General features: G+C 39.2%; 1 protein-coding gene across 3 annotated transcripts in view; it reads right to left on the reverse strand.

Moving 5' to 3' along the window:
- ARHGAP32 (Rho GTPase activating protein 32) overlaps positions 1 to 23,383 on the reverse strand; it is a 256,801-nt gene that overhangs the window by 225,649 nt on the left and 7,769 nt on the right. The window contains exon 1 of one of the 3 annotated variants that reach the window (XM_074561426.1): positions 3,785 to 4,054. The exons of the other annotated variants lie outside the window; for them this stretch is intronic. The gene's annotated coding sequence lies outside the window, so the exon portion shown is untranslated. Of the gene's footprint in view, positions 1 to 3,784; positions 4,055 to 23,383 lie in introns of those variants that run through there. 3 annotated transcript variants of the gene reach the window in all.

Genomic DNA, 23,383 nt, shown 5'->3' on the forward strand with positions numbered 1-23,383 from the left:
GCAGGAAGTGAATGTTTTCTGGTTCAATTTATTACCAACACTATAATGACACCAACAGGATTCTTGCTAGAAAATGAGAATAACTACAGTAGAACAGACTGCAAGTCAAGCATTCCTGCTCTCTCTCAAGCTCTAGACTCATTTTTTATTTGACACTAAAAAGGCTTTGCTGAGCATCTTTATTTCCCAATGACTTCAAATGCTTACATTTTTTCTCCTCTATGGCTTTGCCTTTCCATGTCCCGAATGGAGACAGCTCCCGTGTTATTTCAGAGCACTGTTAGCAGCTCTAGTAATTATAAAACACTGAGTTCACCGAATAAAACATACACATGGTATAAGTAACTGTGTGATCTTCCCGTAACACTTCAACTCTCTCTCTATACATGGTTTTACTCCTTCCCCTGGCAGCCAAAACTGGCACACGACTGTGGTCCACCAAGAGAACAGCAAGAATTCAGTGCACCCTGCATCCACTGCACACACAGGCTGAGTATTCATTGCCTGTAATAAAAGTGCGTGTTGAAAACAAGATTTCATTTTTAAATCCCTATCTGCAATATGGTTCCGTTTACATTATTTACAAGGGAAAAATCCCAACTCTTTAGAAATAATTTGCTTTACAATTACTAGCCAGCCTTAGCAGGAGTGGTATAATGATCTCAAGAATAGGGACCACTTTGTCAGAGGTAAGGAAATTACCCTGACTTTACCTTCAGTTTACCATCACCTTTGACAAGGTGCTTCTTGCTCAAATCAGCTATTCAGCACTATGCTGGTTTATGGAGCAGAAAATAAAAGAAGTATCTAGGGATGAAATACTCTTCAGACTAGTGACACTGAGAAAAGAAACAGAAAGCCAGTTGTAATAATCTAAGGTGTTACTATTAATCATTCGCACAGCAGCACTCTTTGAAATACATCATTTAATGGGGCTTCCCTTAAAATAATGACAAAAATTTTTTTCTAAGACTAACAAAGACATTGCAGGCAAGATGATGGCTTGCCTTCCTCAGGTCAGGCAGGACTAATCCTACAATGAAATCTTTCAGCCTTATCCTTCAGGGCACATCTCAAGCCACAGAAGGTTGCAAAAAAAAAAAAAAAAAGCCTATTCCTGCAACCAGAATTAGGCTGTAAAGGACCCAAGAGTATTTCCCCCTCACATCCTATTGCAAGGCCTGTCCTGAAATGGAAATCAACAGTCCTTTATAGACCTGCTCCACCTCTCCCCAGAGGGTGCAATAACCAAACAGGATAGCTAAGGTCCCACAAAGTCTCTCCCTTTGTAAAATTAGACTTCTTCCACAAACTCCTAAGGATGGCAAAGACACACTCCCTGGCAGCCGTGACAGAGTGCTCATTTCAACAACCTCACACCACATGCTGGAGCCCCAGATTTAACTTTCCAGTATTTACAGATTCAGTTTTGGAGAATACAAAAATTGTTTTTTCATCCCAGTTAGCTCTTCTCCCACCCTGTCCCTCTCACCATCTATTTCTACCCTCATGAAGCAACCTCAGGTGTTATGCTTCCCATTACAGGCAGAAAGAGTAGTACCAAAACAACAAATAATGCAGAAAACCCCATACCCAAATCAAAATCTGAAAAAAGACAATACAGATGCAAGCTTTTAAAAGTGCTAACACCACCTCCAAAAGCATATCATAGCAAGATACCCTTTCAGGTACACAAAGATACTTTCTTCTCTGCAGTCTGTATCTGCAGTAAACAAGGCATTTTTCTGCCATCTGTAGCTTGTTCACTTCTTCCCCCAGCACTTCAGTTTTAGATTTTCCCTCTTAATAGTGCAGCTGAGGTACATACTCTTCTTTTTTTTGTCCTTTATTCTGGCCAAAACACTCTTCACACAAGATCCTTCATCCACCTCTGACTTTTCTGGCAAAAAAAAAATATCTGGCTCTCATGTTACCAACTCTCCACTGAAACAAAAATAATAAAAAACAACCCTATCGTCTCTCCTCTATCCCTTCCTCCAAGAGCATTCTAAACGTCCTCCATGCCGACCATTTCACTGCAGCTTTTCATCTCACATTTCACTTGTTCCTGCAAACCCCTCCCTGTGCCTTTCCTGTCGTGTCCCATTCCTTCCCTCCAGCACTTCTGAAAACCCTGCATCGCTAAAAACTTCATAGTTGTGACATTTACACTGTCTGCCGTTATTTACTGGCAGTAAATAATCTGTTTACTGACTTCTGGGACCATTTCCATTATATGACATCCACAATGCTACAGCTTCAGGTGAAGTTTCTGCAGAAAAGACTCCGTGCTCTGGAACTTTCTACCTAACACAAACACTCCCACTGAAGCAGTAATTATAATCCTCTCTTGATGTTTCACCAAGAAGAACTTGAGATGACAAGTACTCTCTCCAAGAGCTCAAAGAATTCACTCTCTAATTCAGCATAACAGAAGTCATGCCAGAATATCGGGGGTGGGGGGGGAAATCCGACCACCCAAAAAAAGTTTAAGTTTGTGAGTTTAAAAACTAGGGACCACTAACCAGCTGAGCACAGCATCAGGCTTGCCACGTTTATCAAGTTCAAAGTATTACCTAAAGCCAGGCGTGGTATGGGGTAACATTCTGCAGTCTTTCCTCTAAAACCCTCCCTTCATAACTCAATCCTGATTTATGACACAGCCTGCCATTCCAGCAAAGCTTTGAAGCGTGCAAGAGGTGCTTTATTCTAATGAAGGGTAAAAGGAAAAAAGCAAAATCAAAACATTCACCATTTATCCTCTTAAGAAAGAGAGGGTTAAACCCCTTTATTCTCAGCCTAACAGGATAAAACAGGCAAACGCACCTCTAGAAAACCAAAATTTTAAAGAGGGGGAGAAAGCTGCCCACTGACTTCTCTTGGCAAGGTCCAGAGTCAGAAAAATCATTCAGGATTCCACTTAAGAAACAATCACGACAGCAATGCCACCTTTACAAGCTGCACAAAGGAGCTCGTTCAGGGTGAGAAGCATCCGAAAAAGATGCAGTCTAATTTACTGTTCCCCAAAGTTCCGGTCTGTCACTCTACCTGCTCTAAATATAATCAGCAAAATCTGATTTAAATCATTTGTAAATAAATGTGGAAGCCCTTCCCCATCTGTGGCTTAATCGGTGACTCATTTCACAGCATTGCTAAAGGATTTGTGCTCTCTTCCCTTCTTCCTCCCGCTAAATTCATCACTACATTCTGCTGCTTTGCCATTACGCTTTAGCGTGCAAGCAGTGTCTCTCCCTCATCTGTTACCATAGCAGCCACAAGTAACAGAATGCCACGTTAACAAAAGATTGCTTCCCCCCCTTTAATTTATTTATATGCAAGTAACCCACTGAGAGTTGACAATAGCAATGACTTCACATTCACACTACAGCAAAGGGTTTTGTTTTGTTTTAATTCATTTTTTCCACACATGTGCCACAAAAAAATAATTAAAATTCCTCTGGAAGGGGAAAAAAAAAACCCCCAAACCCTGAACTTCTTAGGATTAAGAAAATGCAGTAGCAGATCTGGATAGGATGCTGATTTGGAATTAAAGCTGGGGGGGAGGAGGGGGGAGGAGCAAGGAGCTTAACACATACACTGCTCGAGTATTGCTCTCCAGAAGGCTTTTCACTTTTTTCAACAGAACTATTAGAACCAGCAAGAGGCTGAACTGTGAAAAATACCTAATTCCAAGCATTTACATTTCATAAAAAAACTGAGAAAAAGGGAAAGCAAGCTAACTAGAAAAGACTCTTAAATAAAAGTAAAGCCTTCTGAAACATACCTGTTGCTGAAACGTTGGTTTCATACACAAGCTGAATTAAGCCGTCAAATTCCTGTAAGAACTACTTGTGTAAAATAAGCTTCCTTACAGATTCTGAGACAAACGCTTAAAATAAACTATATCCTGGCTTCGATACCTCTCATCTTATCAAAGAGCAGCAAGACCGCATGGCAGGGCTCAGCCCCACCGCACCCAAGCAAGGCGAGCAGGACTGCTCCAGAGCTGGCGGCCAGGTCCAACCAAGAGTCCGGATCACAGGAGGCATCACGGTGTTGAGCCAGGTCTGAGGTCAAGCTGGGAAGTCAACGCGTAGGTCAGGTCTAGTGAACACCGGGCAGGTCCAGAGCGAGTGGAGAGGGCTGAGGCCACGCCAGGGATGAGGTCCAGATCAAGGGGCTCTCGGCGCAGCCACAGGCATGGCTGTGGGCAAGCAGAAGACCACCACTCCTCCAGCACAGCCCAGGTAGAGACTGAGGAGAGCCTAAGGGCTGAACTTTCTGGGCATGGGTAGAGGCCCCAGGTGAGGCTGGTCAGGGCCATTAAGGCTTATTAGTGCCCTCAGGGCCCTGATTGGTTTTTGACCAGGTGAGGCTGGTCAGGGCCATTAAGGCTTATTAGTGCCCTCAGGGCCCTGATTGGTTTTTGAACAGGTGTATCACCTTCTGAGGCTAAAAAAAAAAAACCCACTTTTAAAAAATGCTGTTTCCATCCCTCCCATCCCATTATTCTTACCTAACAAGGAGACTTGGCCCAGTAGCACTTACCACTTAAAAAAAAAACCAAATTTGACCTCTCTCACAGTAATTTGCAGAGATGGACATGTATTTTAATCTCAGTAAATTCATCTAGAAAACAGTTCTCTTCGTTTTGCCATATCCATGCTGAGCTAAATACAGAATTTCGGTCAGAGTTCTTGTCACATATGTTCCACATAACCTCCAATTCATTGCCTCCCAGGTCTAAAAGACATGGTATCTCACAAACAGCTCCAAAGCACCTGCAGTATTTTCCAAAGCTTGGAATTTAATGCCAAAATAAGAAATCCTAGTACTTTCAAGACATAATGGCCACTTAAGATGGAACCTCTACTCAGTAGAAAGATCTTATGCTGCCTTTAATTTAGGCGGTTTTGGAACTTGATATATTAAACAACTTATAAATTCATCAACACTATTGAAATCATAGCAGAACATTTAACAGAAATCAGAGCAGAACACTTAACAATGCTTTATGTAAATGTATTCACAGCATGTGGCTTGTGGTTCTTCATAGATTATTACTATACACATATAAACACATACATACAGTCCTATCCCATGGTCCCATATATATATATATATATATATATAGTCCTATACATAAAGTCCAACTTTTCCAAAAACACAAAGGACTAGATCCTCTGCTCGTTTTAACTCCACTAAAAATCCATAAAGATGCAACAGTTTAAGGCGACTGGCCTGTGAAATTCACTGGTTTGGTCATCCTTATAGACTGGAAGGAGGACCAGAATTTCAGACACAGTTAGTTTACATTAAATAATAACCTAGCTATGATTTTTGGACTGATGCCTCGTCAGAGAGAGAGATGGTGCCTCCAGTGCAGAGACTGGGAGGTAGTTAATTCACAATACTATCATTTGAAAGCATCTGTTTCCTTCTGCTGTCCTTTCTACTCTGCTGTTATTCACTGTAAATCAAGTAATATGAGACAGCAACACCCTCAGCTAAATTCTTCCTTCCACTCGTTACCACCTTTCACCCACACTGCATCCCACTCTTACTATGCTGCCCTTTAGTGGGAAGATGGAACTTAATCGCTGGGAAGCAATAAAGGAAGAAAAATGAAGCTAATCTTTCAATTACGGAAGAAAACAGTCAACCTGGATTCTAGATAAAAAACAAACTCAAGTAATACCTGTATCTTTATGAAACGTGCTGGCACGCCTGCAGCCTGACCCTACAGAGTTCCTCCTGCAAACACAGAAAGCTGGGAACAAACTGCGTCAGCGTGGTGAATACTTAATACTTATTGAAACATGGTACAATAAATGCTGATTATTCTCAATGCAATCCATGTATCTCCTATTGCATAACTGTACTGCTTCCCAAACCCACAGCAATGACAGAAAGGTAAGGAAATACAAGGAAACTTCATTTGAATTCAAAGTGGCAAAACATCAACAAGTGCAGAGACATGGCATGACACTGCCAACGTATTTTTACCAAGGTACTTAGCACTGATTATCAAAAACAGAGGTACCTTCAGCTTTCAGTTAAGAATGGCATTGTCAACCCTACAAATTCTATGCAGGCCTCAAAGCCAAATGCGAAAGTCATTTTGAAATACTCAGATTTCAGAGTCTGGACATTATACTTCTATTGGAAGACCTTTCAAGTATTTTACAGACTTTACACAATGGAACCCTACAATTCCTTTCCTGGTTTTGGGTTGGTTGTTCTTTTTGGCAACCCCCCGTTACCCCATCCATGTTACAGATGAAGATACCAATTCACAGAAGAGCTGCCCAAAATCATGAAGCAATTCAACAGTAAGTTCAGGACTATAACCCATATCTGACTTCCAGCCCTGAGTTTCCATCCAAAGTAGTATACGGTTTTGAGACAAACTCTTGTTGGTATATTTTGTAGATTAAGTTTTTGAGGCAAAAAGCACTGTCATTTGTTTCTGTGTTTAAAAACAGATGGTCTTAGTGAAAGGAATGTACATCTTGCATGAAATAGTGCCTTGGGCTGTTACCCTTTATTAGTATTTACTAAAATTTAACAGCATGTTCAGGACTGTACCTTCCACAAAACACCAGGATTCTGTCAAAGAACTTAGCTTAAATGAAAGGATGAAGACAAAAAATTAGATACACGCATCTTTTGCGGCTTAATCAAGACAGATTTTTGTGGTTAAATCATTTTAAAAATTTGAAGCTATATCACCCTGTTAAGCAGCATTCAAGTGATTTAAATCTGTCTTACAATTAAGTCCTTTTTCCTTGAGCTTCTTACACAGGTATGAAAGACTAGTATTTCAGCCACAGAAAAAGGAGCCAAGGAAGAGACCATCAACTATTTTATGCTGGGGAGCAACTCCCTAACCTTTCTTTGGCAAAATTTCACTGAAACAGGTCTACGTAACTTTGAGTACTTGACTTCAGTTAAATATCTATCTTTCAGATAAAAGTCAATGCCAAGATAAATTAACTCCTGAACAGCACTTGGCAGACAAGGCCTCAAAACAAGGCTGATGCTGTGAAGTTGAATAAATTTTAAATATCAATCTGGGAATAAAGAGAGGACCGATTTGCCAGCCCAGAAATTTGTTTTTCAGGAGGGAAATTCCTATCCTTTGCTTATACTTCCCTTTGGAATAGTCTGCAATTAGTAGTCTCTCCATTATTTAATTCTAAGTATCAAATACACAACATATGAATTAAAAATACTCCCCAAAGAAACATGGTTTTATTATTTCCTGTTGCATATCTTCTGACTAACCAATTTCTTTAACAGCTCAATTAGAGAAAGCCTTTGAAAGGCCAAATAAATTTGGCATGATTAGTTTGCCAATAATGACAATGCTGTAGCTTTTAAAAACAGAAAGCGTGCCATACAGAAATCATAAGAGATGAGCTGGTCAGATTTTTGTATTTTAACTAAATAAGAGAAACATTTTATTTCCAAGCCTCCAGGTCCCATTTACCAAGATACACTTACTTCTATGAGCAGACAAACAGAGAAGTACAATGTGTGAAGGCCTCATTTATAGAAGTGCTGGAGATCAATAAGGGAAAAGGAATTTCATGCAATAAACAAAAGTTATTGCAAGCCCCAGAATAAATAAATATTTGCAGCTGGAATAAGCACGTGATCAAACTCACAATCCCCTCTTTGCCCACAAAGCAGAGTTTATTTTGATGTCACCAACAGCAGCTGGACAAGAGCCAGGGAAGAAAGGAAATATACAGATTTTGTTTTTCCAAGCAATAATTGGAAATTATTTTCTATTAGTTCTGTGTGTCCAGGGCTTCTTTGTGGTCTTTGAAATATGGTTTTCCTAAAACTTTCAGTGGAAGCAGAATTGAATGCTAAATTTTATAACAATATCGAGAATTCTCTCCTCAATATATATTATTCTTGTATTTTTTTCTGTAATTGAGGCCATCACTTTGCTCGGACATACCATAAACTGCCACCACTGTTTTGGTCTAACATCCCCATTGAAACATTTGTGGAAGACGGATCACAATTTCAATGTGCTAAACAGAGATACATCTCCAAAGTTAATCATAAAACCAGTTCATATTTCTGATGTATTTGCTTCAGGGCATAAATAATTCCACCTTACAGTAAGTGTTTTAATACCATGTTTTATTCAGCGTGAATATAGGGTGAAAAATTCTGAATCCCCAAAACCACTTAAATAAAATGGACTATTAAAAGTTACTTCCAATGCACACAAACACACATTTGAGTAATTTAACGATATGATAACTTCAGTGAAACCTAAAGACACACCAACCTTCAGGATCTAGCACTAAGAAGAGCAAGTACATTATCCTAGCTCTGCTCACTTCCATTTGTGCTTGCCAAATGCATGGGGCCAATTCAAACCAGCAATACACATAATGTAGGGCTGTTCTCAAAGGAATTCAAAGAAACAAGTATGCTCTTTTGCAATTCAATAAACCACTTTTTCTCACGCTCAAGTGGTGACCTCCTCTTAAATACACAAGTCGCAGAAGAGAAGGTGCAGCCAAAATCCAGGGTTTGTCAGATAAAATAATCTACATTTAAAGAGGCATGGCCAGGCAATGTAAGCTTCAAAATTTTGTTCGTATAATAGAAAAAAAAGAAAAAAGGAACCAGTGCTGTGGCCTAAACTTGGACACAATTGAAGAACAAGGAGAGACCAAAGTCTGAAGCTCAGTCAACAGAAACTCTAACAGATTTTCAGCAGCTATTATTGAATGCACTCACATGCATAACGCTGCACAGCAACATCGCAGGGTGGTGGCCATATGTACTCACAGTTGCCTACCAGATGCATTCTTTAATAGCTGTAATGGGGTCTCAGATCAAAAGTATGTCCCCAGATTTAACGCTGATTACATGGGATTTTACAGAAGATCATCCTGCCTGCCTATGGAATGGGACTAATTATATTTGTCACCTATGCAAAGAGCTTCACAGTCCATGTCTGAGCAGCACAATACAAGATTCAAGCACTGCCCACTACAGGGGTCATAGCAGGAGACAGTGCAAATGTCAGCTTTGCCAGGGAGGAAAAAATGAGCTTTCACCTGCTTCGGAAGGCGAAAGTTTGAAGAAGAGCAAATAAAGTCCGAGAATATGGGTGGTAAGAGGGGATAACCTTGAGTGCCTGCTACTGCAAAAGACGGCAGGAGAAAGTCACCTTCAATTTGTAGGCAGGGCAAGGGCCACAGAAACTAGCAAAAGGTCAGCACAGTGAAGTCACTCAAACATGGCGTGTTTCTAACCTAAACTGCCTCTTAACTTACCGTGCTGGGTATGAATGCCTGAGACATGACTTGCCTGCTCAGAGCATTTCCCAAATTATTTTTTTTCCCCCCTGTATGTTTAACTCGGTAAAGTCATTTCTATGTAGTTCAACTACAGAGATGGGGAAGAACTATCATGTTTCTTTATTAGAAAAAAATCTAAATCTTAAGAGGCTAACAAAAAGGAATAACCAAGCTGCAAAACAAGCATGGAGAGAGTGCCCCTTTACTCTAGAAGTACAGAGGAATGGGTTAGAATCCACAAAATCCAATAATATTCTGTTTTACATCTCATTTCATCGCAGCATATGCTTTAAGTTAAATACATACATTCCCTTGACATCAATGGGGCTGCTTGTGTTAAAGGTTCAGCAATGGTTGGAACACTGTCCTAAATCAAGTGCATCTGCGACTTGAGTGAACAGTGTTTGTGACACAAATTGCTGCTGAAATGTTTGGTTTTCTGCACCTCCAGAAGTGCAAAGGCTTGTAAACACAACTGTAGCAAAACCTACTACACTTCAGAGTGTTCACTTTCCCATGTAGTCATTGTGGCTCAGCACAATCCATCTTCACGTCTGGCAACCGCAAGTCTCTGAGTCTGTAGGCACACACTGTGGCTAGCTAGCTTTGCAGATAAATTCCGCAAAGAGTTTTTTAAAATGTATTTAAAAACAAGGTGCTCAAATAAGATGACCTGTTTATTAGCAAAGAAAAGAAAACAGAGCAAACAAAAAACGCTTTAAACAAAACCATGTCAGGAAGAATGCCGCTCTGAAGTCCTGCTGGACTGGAATGCAAGATTTCTATGACAGGGATTATCTTGGTTTTTTTCTGAAGTGCTGTTAAATACATTATTTCCCCGCAGAGATGCATTTTAAAGTTAGTGAACATACAAATTATGTAAAAGAGCTCAATTAAAGGATTCACAACGATCATTAAGGAAGGCTGAAGGAATTATAACTAACCTGTCACAAAATACAAATGAATCACAAATAGCTTTACTATAAGCACACATGCTGGTTTCAAGACCCTACATATTGCTCAAACATCCTCAGTCACAAAATGATTCATTCAGCCAGTGCATTAAAAAAAAAAATCCTTCATCGATTCAGGTTCATCACCTCAAATAATATTCTATAACACGTAGGAGAGTCCTCCTGTCATCTGTCACCATTATTTACTTACACAGGAGCCATAAAAATGATCCATATAGTGACTAAAACACTCCACTATTGACAACTGCCTGATCACTTTCTCTTTCTTTTTTAGCAGAAAAGATCTTACTTTGGACATTTCAACTACAAATGAAGGCACTGTGTTTCTGAGGCCACAGGTTAGCTGGTAGTTTCCTTGAAGCTTTCAAGAAAGTAACAAAAAGGAAAAAAACAACTAAAGCACCGCATTAACATCAGTCAGAGGCGCAGAAAATTCATCCATTGTGAAAACTACCTTGAGCCAGGGAATTTCTTCCAACACATCATTTCAAGCCCTGTCACATTCATTACATTAAGTTCTGCAAACCTCACATCACGAGCCATATAATGAATGCTTTTTCCTCAAACAAAGGAAAAAATAAACTTAAAAGCAGTGTGCAAGAGTGGTGCTTTACCTGTTCTAAGAAGAAACACAATCAACTATCATCGACACCCATGAAAAATTAAAATGTCTTTTTAAGAACGATCTCCAAAAGCTAGATAACTATAACTCCCCCGGGGGGAAATAAATAAATTAAAAAAAAAAACCAAAACACACAACTATTTGCAGTGTCTTGGTTAACATACCAAAGATTTTAGCTGTTAGCAAATCTCCACTTATACTGGGAATGCTTTTCTCTGAGACTACAGGGATCGGAATTCCCTCTGATATTTTTCCCATGTTGACCTCTATTACAGCACTCGGGAAACCTCACAACCACGACACTGTTGCAGAGTTCAGTGTTGGTTCTACAAGATGTTGGCTGCTTCTTCCTAAACGCTGAACAATTTCAAATCCATTTTAAGTCGGCAGGAGCACAGGTACCACTGCTGCAGGAATATACACCCAGAAATTAAATGCAATCCTCACTGAAGTTAATACTAATGCTCCTGGTATTACTGCTGGTGCAGTTCCCAAGGTCACAGCACTAGCTGTGACTCCATCCCTGGCCTCCACAAAGTGATCTGGTTGTATTTCTGACCTATAACACTTTGGCAGAATTGGGTTACAGAGTGACAACAAGCCCAAGAAGACTGGCAGACCTGAGGGGACAGCAAGAGGCAGTGAGAAGATCATAATCTCTCACTGCAGCTTAAAGAGCGTGATGGATCATAGCTTAATACAACAACCAAACACTATGAGAGAGAAGGAGTTTCTTACATGACAGCTGAGCTCAGTATCAGTTACACCAGAGCACAATTACAATTGTGTATTGTATCAAACCTATTAAAGAGTTAGAAATTCCTTCTGCTGGAAAAAAGCTACATGAGTTAAATACGCCACGTGTCTGCCAAAACCAAAAACGCAAGAGGAGGCCTCATAATCCTAAATTGTTTTTAAATTGTACTTGTATGAAGTGTATCAGTGTGATTATATTCAGTAAAGAATTGATGACGGGCTTTTTTTTTAAAAAAAAAAAAAAAAAACAACACACCAGCCTACTAATCATCTACACAGATTTCAAAAATAAGAGTTTCCTCTACCCAGAGGAAAAAAGAAAAACCAAAACAGTTTCCACAGATGCAGAAGAAATGAAACAGATGGTAAATCTTACAGAAGAGTATATTCGTGCTGAACAAACACAAATATGTTTTTGGTCAATAACATTTCAACTGTCAGAAACAACATGGGTAAAAATGACTTACTCAAAGATTCAACCCTTTCCCCTATCCCTAGAATTCAGAAATATTGTTGACAGGATTACAGATATACTCTATTGGCAAACTACACAAAGTTAAATGCCACTCACCTTGGCAGGTGACTGCTCAGCAATGGAAATTCTTTAATGCATTTCATACTTAAAAGACCGGATTCCACACCACACAGATGCCATGTTGCAGACCAGGCTTCACGTGTGCCAGGACACGTCCAGGACTGCTGCACCCAAAGTATAAACTCCCATTTCAACCACTTATGAAACACACTGGCCAGTTCTCCAAAGAAGACTACTCAAGGGTAGTTTAATAAAAAGAACCTCAGATTTCCACAGGGAGGAGAAGCAAAAACCAAACAGTTGCTTCAGTTCTACAATCTACAAATCTACAATGAAGGAGGAATAAAAAACAAACACAAAAAAAAGTAAAAGAAAAGAAAAGCAAATGCCAAATTTAAAAAAAATACACAGGTAACTGAATAAAGTGTTTTTCTTCCATTTTTAATTATCTTCACCACTTCAATAAAAAAAGAAATCTCAAGAATAAATGGCATATTTTTAAAAAGCAAAGATATTGGATTGAAATTACATTTTTTCCTTACATTCAGATGCCAGTACCAAAAGAGTCAAAGGAAACACATGACAAGTTCTGTTCACAGGGTTTGGTATCTCTAAAGCTCAACTAGATTCTAGGTATTCAAGATTTCTTCCTTACAGTGGAAGGATCACCACACTTTTGCTCTCAATCAGAAAACGCTATGTCATACTCCAAGGTTTTCTGAATATTTGGGTCCATTCCCCAGACGGAGGTTCTGACAATTCAGTAAAGAAGTCAGTGACCTGGAAAACCATTCTGGAAAAACACAATGCATATGCTCTCTTAAAGTTGCAGGAGGCAAATTAACATGCAAGTATTTTCACAATTATTGACACATCACGTAAGGCATATCCAACGCATGCAAGGAATCAAGGACATGTTTCACGCTGTTTTCTGTTGATTATTCAAGTTACTGAAAGGTAGATCCACTTTTTATTTATATACACATGCAGATCCCACTGAAGTTATACGTAGGTCACGTGAAAGAAACCAGCAACTTAGAGATCATTTTCCAGAACTGAACTATAACCATGGCTAGCTTGAAACACAACATAGTGTTGTGCACTCACAGAAATATCAAAAAAGACCAGGTGACAACACTGTCCAATCTTCAAACTCTCCTTTGACCACAGTTGAAAAATAAAACAGCAAACATCCCCTAATGCATTGTAGACATGCCCCCCCAAAAGCTGACATTATCAAGTAACAGACCTATATTTTTGATTGTTATAAAATAAAACTGTTTGAACAAAAGCGCTTTAGAAATCTGCATCTATAACTTTCTTAAAAAACACAGCCACAGACGTGATTTATTTGATAGATCAGAAGCCAGTTTGGAGCATGTGTACAGAAACACCTACATGAGTCTGCTGTTGATCCATCTTACTATAAATTAGGAATCGCAGATGAAAACCAGTTTTATCTTTTGGCTAAATGGGCAGTTCTTAAGCAAGTTAGTCTCGTCAGTCATTTGCTTTTTCTGCTCGTCTTGCTTCAAAGTAATATTTGGGGCTATTTAAAGCAATAGTGATTTTGAAGAGATCTCAAACCCTCATACATCAAAGGAGGCAAAAACTTCAACTGCTCCGTCAACACTTCCTCCAAAGGACAGACATCAACAACGAAGCACGGTTTATTAAAGCCACTTTAGAGAGATTTGTCCCCATTTCCAAAATATGGCCATTTAATCTTCCCCTATTACATCAGGAAGAAAAAAAGCCACCTAAAAAAGCTTCTCATAACACAGACTAAATAAATAAATTATTTAAAGTTTAAAAATAGGGGGTTTTAACCTTAAACAACTATTTTTTAACCTTAAAAAGATTTATTTTTCACAACATTAGAAAAAAGTTCAAATTTAACCTTCAGGTTCTGCTAAAGCAAATTAGCATGCTCTGTGGTATACTCTTTGCAGTTTGACAAAGAAATATCCTGACTGAAATTAATGAGACACCTCTGCCACACATTAGTAAAACGTAGATCTGATAAATACTTCTGAAAAATACAACATCAATGAATGAGAGACAGCAACGGAGAGATGCAGGACTGCAATATCAAGTCTCACCACAACCACTGGGGACACAACTGTCCCGCTGGTAGGCAGTCAATGCTCAGGTACCAGACATGGCAGAAACAGAAGAGCACCTGTATCCCAGTTCAGTCCAGCACAGCAGACGGAAACTTCAAGTAAATTTGCATTTGCAAGAAAGTACCAACTGGAATTGTATCTGATGAAGCTCAAATATATTTCCTTTCTGCTGACTCTTCTGCATTATGAGTACAACACCTTAAATTGGCTTGTCCATTTGTTTGAAGACAGTCGGAGCCTTGATGGAATCGCCTCCTCTCTACGAGCACGCACTCGCTATTGAAACCATGGGGGTTTAGGCCCTTGCAGACCTGGACCTAGGCTTTTTAGTGGCCATGCTGCTGACCTCTGGAGAAAGCACCCTGTGGGGGGAACTCACTGCAGAGGGTTAGCAGAATCCAAGTAACATTTACATCACAAAGAAGTTGTCTCAACAAACTTTCAGCAGCTTCACACAGACCTTATGGCCACTGGCAGATGGCTATGGTTCACTTCCTGTGCCATCTCTCTTTTAGAGCGGTTTAGCTGTGATCACAAGGCACTTACATGAAGTCTCTCTCCCACTTAGCGTGTTGTTTGCCACCTCCAGTAAATTCTAAGATCCTGCAAAGAACATCTTTTATTCTACCACATATAGGAAAAGGAAGAGACTACCAGACTGATGATTTTGTAATAGCCCTCCAGGCAGTAAACACTTCAATACCATACACAGTTTATTTTACTATGGCACCAGATTTTTAATCGCGTGACATCCTATGTGCATGGCTACACACAATAAAATTCACTTCAAATCACTAACAATTCTCCTGAATGTGATAAAAGAGGCGTCATTTGTCAAACTTAGGATAGTACAAAGTTCTAATGGGAGAGAAGGGGGGGGGGAAGAGGTAAAAAAAAAAAAGCATGTTGTTTTATGTCTCACCCAGAAGGCAGGCAGTTGTATTTACATTTTAAGCTGGTTTAAATGTATGGCCTCTGTAAGCAAAACCAGCCCTCATTTAAACACTTTCACAAGGACGTTTTACACAGTTAAGAAAGCCTCTTAAAGTCTTTCTCTATGTTTTAAGCATTAGACTAGTCACCTAGATGGCTTCCCTATCTTGCATTATCCTGCAGTTCTGACATACTTCCTCAACCGCTTCTCCATGTTCTAAAAACTAAATTTAAGAAACAAATTTTAAAATGGCAAATCCATGCAGATTTTTCAGTTTTGAATCTCCTAATCTTTGCAAAGCTTCATGTGAGTAGAGAATGTTTTTCTCTGTTGAGCCTCGCACCATGAAGAGCTAAAAACCTAAGTTAAAGCCCCTTTCCTTTATGTGCTTCTTACTATTTGCATTAAATACACTACAAGTAACAATATTCAGCATCCTGGAATGATATCTAGCCACGTATCTGGAACAGAAAGGAAACACAGGATACTGGTGGAGACTAGACCTTCACCTAGTCACTTCAAATTTTTTTACCACCTATACATTTCAGTAGCAAATGTAGTAGTCTATACAAGTTTATTGCTTAAAACTTTTAAAAACTTTTCCCTAGTGAGTTGGGGAAAAAAAAAGGGAAAAGAAAAAGGCAGTACAGCACAGGGGAAGAATGGGGGAGGAGAAACATTTGTGGCTTTCTCTCTATATGAATGTTCACAAGGTGACTGATAACTCAGACAGAAGCAGGACAGATAGCAAGAAATTCTGACGCTGTGTGTTAACGGAGATGTATGTCCACATTTCAATCAGACTGCTCCCAATGAGACTGCAGAAGACAAAAGCAGAATCAGAGTAGAAGAAAAATTCTCAAACTGTTTGTATACATTCAAATTTTTCTTTCTGTAAAATTGCAGCATCTGGTAGAGAAATGAGACTAACATAAGCTACAAAGATGCAAACAAGCTTAGACAAAACAAGCCATTCTACATTCCCCCTTGTATATTTCAAGTCCTTTTCTCATTTCTGTTTTATATAAATCTACACTTGAGCACGTTTCACATCATTTTTTTAAGATTTGCAGTTATGCATATGCTTAAGGGGAACACTCATGTTGAAAAAACAGTAATATAAAAACCAAATAAATAGTATCCTCATTGCAATCCCTACAGAGGTCCAGCTGGAAGACAGCAAACCCGACAGGAACTTCCATGATATCAGGAAGCATGCCTGGGAAAGTCCAGTCAATTTTTATTCTCTCCAAAGCCTTTTCATTTCAATATCTTCTACCAGTGCTGAAAGGCATGCTGATTCCAGAAACTCCACTGTCTCAAACCTACTTTTGCCCAGGTTTTAAGGTAAGTTTGTTCCATGTTATTCTTTCCCCTCTTCCACCACAGACCAGATTTTCAACAAAACAATGCCACCTCTGACACCAGTTCTTCATCCTCACTGATTATTTTGTTTCTGAAGTTTGTTATTCCTAAGATGAATTTGAAAGGCCTTACTAGAGAGGAATTTTTTCCAGCCTAGTAGTTGGCCTGGTATGCATTTCCGTCTTATAGTGGGGTAAGAGAAATCCCATACCTTGAAGCCTTCAAGTAAAAAGCGAAGAGAGATTTGCGAGCGCTAGTTGCTACAGAGACTCTCAGCCCTTGAAACCCTAAAATCCATTTAGAACATAAAAAAAAAATAAGAAAACAAACAAACAGTCACAAACAGATGGTACAAAGATAAGAAAAGGAAAGTGTAAATTGATTTGGCGAGGACAATGTTGGAAGATGTCTACAAGTACTTAATAGAGTTAAATGTTTAAAAAAGAAAATCATTTCCCTGTAAGTTCAGACACCGAGGTGGTAAATAGCACCGTATGTCATACCATATGTCAGTCAGCAAACAACCTTACCAAATCATCTTTCAAAAAGCATTCTCTAAAGCTACATGTTACCCACATTTCCCCACACAAACAGGAACTACCTTACTTTAAAGCAATGATGCAAGAAAATTCACGCGCTGTTCAAACTTTAGTCCTTTCAAACACCAGGCAAATCAGCCCACAACGCACAAGTTCAGTGCCTATAGAAGGCGTCAATGTATTCTGCAAAGAAATTGATGCCATTGACACATGCAGAGCTAAGACCGCACAGTTACTGAATCCACGTGCTACCCCCACTTAAAAACAAAGATTTTTTTTGCCAGTGTCTTAAGTGACAAGGGCAGCCTGAGTTCTAAGGAGTTATCGATTTGTTAGACCTCCTGAACACAGACCTTCCAAACCAACTAAAAAAAAATCCATGCATCGCTGTCACATGCTTTACAAGGTCTGTTCTTCCAAAAGGAAGGGTTAGCCTTTGAATACCACATAGATCAGTCCGACTCAGAATATGCAGCATTTGGGAAGAGAACAAGTTGCTTAAGATGATATTTTGTAACATTAAATATCTTTCAAGATGATCTCTCAAATATCTCCTTCTTACACAGTCACTGTCTAGCCCCTCATACAGCACTTGGTCTAGCAACTTGCTAGCAAATTTGAGGCACGAAGTAGAAAGCCTTAAGAGCTAATACTTTTACTCATCTATACATGCCCACGCATTAACATTTCAAATATCTCCATCTTAATTTCTAAAAGTCCTTATGGGTAGATAAACTATCAGTCATGCTCATAACACTAGTCAGGAATGAGATTTTACTTTATTTTAAGATGACACCACAGTCCCTCCACTCTCAAAGAAGTTTGCTATGATGCAGCATGAAGAACGCCTTCCCGGAAGGGGAAGAAGACAACCTTTGTCAGGGTACGCATGAGCGCTATGTGTATACGCACACACTTAGGCCCAGAAATTAATTCCAGACATAAAAAACCATAACAAGTCACTCCTGTGCATTACTGTCATCTCTCACTGAAGCTGCTATATTTGTAAAAATAGCTTTAAAAACTTGTGAAAGGTATTCAAGTTCATATTCCCCGATGTAGTTTTTAACCAGGAGCATTTTTGCAGCGTATGCTTCAGAAAGGCATCAGATCTCTGCCTCTCCTAAAGCTTAGCCCATTGGATTTCACATACCGGTTACCAGACACGGGTGGTCCAGAATCATGTGGTTATTCAATTACCAATACCTTTCCCTATTGTCACAGCACCTGAGAAACTACAGTACAGAAATTATTTTCTGGCTTGTTTGTTGATGTCCAATTTATCACGGTGAACACTTGAGTAGCTTCCAGAAATCCAGTAACACGTTTCATAGAAGGAAGACCTATAGAAGATTTTACGCTTCGTGCATCGTAGATGATGGGGCTGCAGTCAACTAACTTAGAAATTTTCTGCCCTCTATCAATCAAGATTCGCAGCTCTTGTGTATCCAAAAAGACCGAGAACAGAAGACGTAAGCCCAAATAGGAAAGCATGTTATTTGAAAAATTTTACCAATAAAATCTCTGAAGTATTTATAGAATATAAGACTAGACTTGATAGCTCAGAACTCCAGAAGCTTTTAACAACTTTCCCACGTGGACATTTTATTCACATTTTGTATTCAAAACAAATCTCAGTATTCACATTGACCCTTGAGTCAGCCTAAGTCACTGCATTTCTAACAAATTGAAAAAAGACATTTAAATCACTTCAAAGATTCCTCCTCAGAATGCACGTACCAAATAATTAGGAGCTCTTGAACCACAGCAGGGAATGCTGAAAAGACCTTCCCCCAAACAAAGCTGGAAGCATCATGCTGTCAGCAAGTTTTTTGAGATGACAAGGTCACCAGGTTAAGTATAACTGGGGTTTCTGGCATTAGTTACAGGATTCTGCTGACTTAGCTGTTCATACTGAAGAATTCTTCAAACCTGTTTAACGGGTTGTCAGCTTTCTACTTCGCAAGCTAAGTTTCACGTTCATTCCTCATGCAAATTGGCACAATCTCCAGCAGAAATTACAACGCTTTACGCCAAAGCTGGAGTTCATTATAAACACAACAGTCAGGGGCTACCCATTATTTTGAAGCACCCCGGTTTATAAAAAACTATTTTGAGTTTATAAAGCGTGTTAAACGTTTTGACCTTGGGTCTGTTATGTCAGAATCTAACTCAGACAGGAATACTGTAATGTATCTATGCATTTTTCATGCTAGCTAGCATTTCGAGTCCCTTATCTTCAGCAGTAACAAGCTCACACAGTTTTATTTATTAATGAACATTCCCTCCTATTGTTTGTGAGAAAAATGGATGTTTAACAAAGCTTTGCTGTTCTCTAGACTCTGGTCACATGGAGTTATTTAGAGAGATTGCAACCTTTGGATTATAATTCCTGCTGTACCATTTCTCCAGATGAGACGAACAGTCTCGGTTTTATTTTGCCATTCTTATTTTATTCTCCAAATGCCTGCTACAGGTTTTCAGACAGGAATGTACTGTTTTAGAATCTGTTTTAGAATGCAAAACAACAATTACCTAGGAAAAATCTTGAAAACCAAGCATTAATTCCTCTTCTCCTTATTTTAAACCTTAGACAGAATTAGGAAGACTTGAGAAGGCAGACTGAGAGAAACCTTCTATTTGTTATGTGTGCCATAGACTCTAAAGCCATATATCCTTTTATTTGCCACCCCTGTAACACAGAAGTTGAGACCCAGGTCTTCTGAAGTGCAATTTTGCATATCTGCTCCTACACGCTGCTCTCAGTGGCGCACACACACACACACAAACCTTTAGCACTTTGTGCCTACAGGAATACTCAAAAGGGAAATTCCAACATGCATATGCATAAGTTAACACTCAGATGGAAATCCAAAACTACACAAAGAATTCAGAACTACATTTCTTAATGTATTCAAATTTTTGGAAATTTTAACACATAAATGAGAGAAGAAACACAGCCTCCAGAACTAGCCAAAGCACCCAGTCCCAGGAATTTCTGCACAACTGTCCCAGCAATCACTGACAATATGGCCCTTGGCAAATCCTCCAACATCTCCACGTTAAGGGGTTCCTTGTCCAAACGGGTAGGGAGTATTTTTAATTCTCTCAAAGGACTATTATGAAGATTAATTAAGGTCTGAGCACGGCTTTGAACATCAAAACTGCTATGCTGTTATTTAGTATTAAAGAACAACAAAGTGCATTCTTGTTGTCTATAATTCAACTTCATAGAGAAAACAGTGAAAGAGCACATGTGCTCAAGTGCATAAATTAATTCTCCTTGCCCTGACAAGCTGTGATTTGCATAACTGCATTTTTAGTCACCAAAACCCCATCAGTAAATCTATACTCATCCCTTTGAAATATTTTAAAGGCCTTAAGGAATATAACCAATATAGTTTTTCTTCTGATTCTTTTCCAGGGTAAGCTTTTCCTATCAGATATTTCTGCCTCAGTTCAGCAATGCCTTTTATCCTATACGGAGACCTAGGATTACTCACATGCTAACATTAGACACATTCTAAAGTGCTTTGCCAAATCAGAAATTCAATACCTATTTTGGATGTTTCCATCCAAAAAGAGGAGACAGGGTGGCAGCACAGGGCGGTAGGTAATTTTTTGGGGGGTGAAAAAAAAAATCTTTAAAAAAAAAAAATCACAATTATTTTGAAGCTCTGTTTTTTTGACAGGCTTTCCCATCAGAAAATTAATAATCTACACAGCAAAGTATTTCACGAAAATGTCCACTACTGAAGTATATCTAGAAATACTACATTGTACAGCGTATTGCTAATCTTCACTCCCTTTAATGCTTACACACATACAACTTTTAAATAATTTACTAGAAATGCTACCACATTTCTATTCTATTTGTATTCTTAAAACATGGAATCATCTGTGTTTTTGTGGAGATGCTGCCAAAATACAAAAGGTGAGTAATATTAGCACAACCTAAAGAAAAAAAATTAAAAATCCAGAATAACTACTCTCAAGTCTCGCCACCACAACCACGTTTTCCTGATCTTATTCAAACAGCTACAGCAGGAGATCAAGTCCTCCAGCATCCCCAGCACTGGGATGTGACAGTGCAAATATTTAAAGAAAACAAGAATACAAGCTGTTGGACCTAGAGGATAGGGAGCGCTGAAAACTGATGTAACCTGGACAGCCACTACCACCCTTACACTTTAAAGAAATTGCTAACAAAGGGTCCAGTATCTGCAAGATGCTGAGCATCTCTCTGGTGTGTCAGCCAACATCACCTCTTCACAGGAAATACTTACACTTCATTGGATTACATTTTGGCTCTATTCCCATTACCTTAGTTTGCACTCGTAAGATTCTTAAAATCTGCAGCACATTCTTATTAAAAACACAGATACCAGATTGTGAACTTCTGTACTTTTTAGACTGCTTTCAGGAGAAAGTTGTGTTATATTTAGCAGCCATATGGCATCCCTCCTCCACACACATGTTTTCTACCAATAAGAACTGACAAATTAAGTTTTCTAAAACACTGTTCTATCTGCTTTCATTTCCAATTTTAATCTTAGAAGTTAACTGTGGTTTAATTTTTAAACCTGGCATTTGACAAACAGGAAATGCAAGGGGTACCTACAGCGAATGATGCAATCAAGAACAATTTTTCTTGTAATCTAGGCTAAAATGTTCAGAAAGCTACTAAGCTGTATCCTAGACAGCTAAATTCTCACTAAATTAATACAATATGGCTACATAACTAAATAGCCAAGGATGTATTGGCTTCCTTATGCAATTTGGAATTGCTCTATGCATGGATGACCGAAAGTATTAGGTAAAGAATACTCCCTATAGTGAAATTGTATTTTTTAATACTTGCGTATTTCAAGCTGTTGTATATCTTAACAGAGGAGGAACAAAAAGCACAGTGAAAACCAACTAGTATACTGTAAAGAACTTCAGTGATACAAGGACAACCACCATTCAGTATTCCCATGCTCCTGGCAGCCAGGTTTACATACCACCTGCAAGACAGAAAGCTGAATCTCCCTATAGCGCAGCTTAATTTTGTAGAAACTGCAGCCAAAGGTTAGAAAGAGGACAACAGTTTTAAGAAGCAAAAGGAAACATTTGAGATATGCTGTCATTTGGGACAGCTGAGGAGGCAGGATGAACATACAACATAAAAATCTGACTGCTACCCCATCATGAGGAAAAAGAGGGACTGAAGACTTAACAATTTAACACTCCAAAAAATAAATCGTTTTCCCCTCTAGCAGTGAGAAGAATCACTGCTCAAAATACTTATCTGTCAACTAAATCATGCCTGGTGCTTCTCCTCTTTCTGGTATCTAGAGCTTTTCCAGTTCTTCCTGTAGTTTTCTGGGGAGCAGGGACCCAGAGAACAGCGCAAACAATGCTGTCAGCAGCCAGACTGGCTGCAGCCACCTGAACATCGCTCCCCTGCAAACAGACACAGAGAGTGTCCTCTCCAACAGCGACTGAAGGAAGCCAGGTAGAAGAAGAGCAGATGCCAGAACTCATACTGAGTCTCCACTTTGACGGCACTGACCTCCTGACAGCTTTCTTACGAGTCGCAGGTTGCAGGGCAGACCCAATTCAATTCCTGAGAGAGCGAGGCAACCCCAGCCTTTCCCTTCTGTCCAAACGATTCCAGAGCAGCACCAAATATTTCTTCAGAAAGAGGGACAGACTTGAACATTACATGCATGCCTGAGCACACTTATGAGCTGCATGTACAGGCTGAAAAAATATAAATGAACAATCACGTTTTTTCCAGCTGGCGTGTTATGTTCATTACTCAAAGAAAAATAATAAACACTCAGTACTGTGGCTTCTCTCCCTCTGCACAAAGCAATTTAGGGAATATGTTATTTCAGCACAGACCATTCTCTCTTTAAGCCTTGTAACATTCATGAAGGTGAATGATATGGCACAAATCGCTGCCTGAAGCGGAACCTTCATGCTGGACAACCCACTGGAGACTGTAACCCTCAAGATGCCAGTCAACAGATTTTGCAGAGAAGTAGCAATTTCTTCAGAACAGATTATTCCCTCCTGTCTTCCTTGAGGAGACAGCTATCACAGAATGAGAAATAATTGTGAAATTAGGACGCCACCAGGAAGTAAGGGAAACAAACTGCTTCACAGGTTAGGATTATTTGCACAGAACATCTGAGAGAGAACAAAATGTT

The sequence above is a fragment of the Larus michahellis genome, chromosome 17 (genome assembly GCF_964199755.1).
Source record: "Larus michahellis chromosome 17, bLarMic1.1, whole genome shotgun sequence".
NCBI classification, from domain to species: Eukaryota; Metazoa; Chordata; class Aves; order Charadriiformes; family Laridae; genus Larus; species Larus michahellis.